Source organism: Solanum tuberosum, unplaced genomic scaffold, assembly GCF_000226075.1.
Source record: "Solanum tuberosum cultivar DM 1-3 516 R44 unplaced genomic scaffold, SolTub_3.0 scf00014, whole genome shotgun sequence".
NCBI classification, from domain to species: domain Eukaryota; kingdom Viridiplantae; phylum Streptophyta; class Magnoliopsida; order Solanales; family Solanaceae; genus Solanum; species Solanum tuberosum.
The window spans coordinates 2,804,408-2,806,457 of NW_006238939.1; positions in this window are offsets into that span (position 1 = coordinate 2,804,408).

The following is a 2,050-nucleotide window of genomic DNA, read 5'->3' on the forward strand; positions in this document are numbered from 1 at the left end:
TGGAGGAGATATCTATGTTTGAAGATGAGGAAAAAAATGGACGAAAATTGTCCTTAAATCTGGAAATTTCCAGATTTCAACAACGCTGCCACGTGGCGTCGCCTGGATCTGCCACGTCACCACCGCGTTAGAATTCAACAACTCTTCAAACTTAAATTTCGATGTTCCGGACTCGTTCGGAGTCGTAAAAACACAATCCATATATGAAATCTGATTGGAAATGATGTTTCGGACTCAACGGTGAATTCAGAATTTCCATTGGAGATCGCATCGATGAAAAGTGGGTCCCACACCCAGTATCGTTTTGAGCCAGATTCCACAACGGGCATCTAAAGTCTCGGGAAGTCAACAAAGGGTCGTTCTAGACCAAAATCGATATTCCTAAGCTAACCTAGCTGTCAGATTTTTTATCTGAGCACGTCTTCCAAGAAGGTTGACCAAAGTCAACTATAGGCCAAATTGCAAGGGCGAAAATGTCAAATGGCCCTAAACTCGTACGGATTGCCTCGATACTCGTGTTGACCATGCTACTAGCCAAATTTGGCCATTCCGGAGCTGATGGAATCGTCAGAATTTTATTTTGAGGTCTTTTACCTGAATTTATGACCGAAGTCAACTTTTCAAGTTAGAAAAATCTCCAAAACAGGTTAACGTGCCTAAAACCCAAACGAACGACCAGGGGACCGAACAGTCAGTGTCAGCAAGTCATAAATGACTTGGGGTCGCTACAGGAACGCTCTAAATGATGGAATGAATGCTTTAATTTAAAAATGACCTGGAGAGTCATTACAATATCCACTACTAAAAGTAACTTTCGTCCGCAAAAGTAAGAGTCAAGAAGTACCTAAAGGCTCAAATAAGTCGGGGAACTACGCCCGCATCTCATGCTCGGTCTCCCAGGTAGCCTCCTCAACTGGACGATGTCTCCAATGGACCTTAATCACAGGAATGGCTCTAGAACCCAACCGTCTGACATCTCTGGCCAAAATAGCAACTGGCTCCTCAATGTATCTCAAAATGTCATCCAAGTCAACTGCATAATACTGAATCACATAGGACTCATCTGGAACATACCGGCGCAACATCGAAACATGAAAAACTGGGTGAATAGCTGAAAAGGCCGGGGGCAAAGCGAACTCATATGTGACCTCTCCAACTGTCCTCAATATTCCAAAAGGACCTATATACCTGGGGCTAAGCTTGCCCCGCCTCCCAAATCTCATTACACCCTTCATGGGCGACACACGGAGGAATACTCTATCACCAACAACAAATTTCAACAGTCGACGCCTACGGTCTGCATAACTCTGATGTCTACTCTGGGCTGTCCTGAGCCTATCTTGAATCACCCTCACATGATCTAAAGCCTATCGCATCAAGTCTGTACCGTGCGGCCTGGGCGCTGTAGACTCAAACCAACCAACTGGAGAGCGACAACGCCTACCATTTAAGGCCTCGAATGGGGCCATCTGAATACTCGAGTGGTAGCTGTTGTTGTACGCAAACTCTGCCAAAGGCAAATACTGGTCCCACTGACCCCCAAAATCCATAACACAAGCCCGCAACATGTCCTCAAGAACCTGAATCGTGTGCTCCGACTGACCATCATTCTGCGGGTGGAAAGTTGTACTAAGGTCAACACGGGTACCAAACTCATCCTGGAAGGTCCTCCAGAAGCTAGATGTGAACTGTGGTCCCCGGTCTGAGATGATGGAAACAGGCACACCATGAAGACGAACCACCTCTAGAATGTAGATACGGGCTAACCTCTCAGCACTGTAGGAAGTATGGACAGGAATGAAGTGTGATGACTTGGTCAATCGATCCACGATGACCCAAATACTATAAAGACCACGGCAAGTGCGGGATAATCCTACAACGAAGTCCATGGTGATCCTCTCCCATTTCCACTCAGGAATGGGGAATCTCTGAAGCTCGTCAACAGTCCTAAAATGCTCGGCCTTAACCTGCTGACAACTCAAGCAACGCGATACATAATCCGCAATATCTCTCTTCATGCCGCTCCACCAGTAGTGTTGTCTCAAGTCCC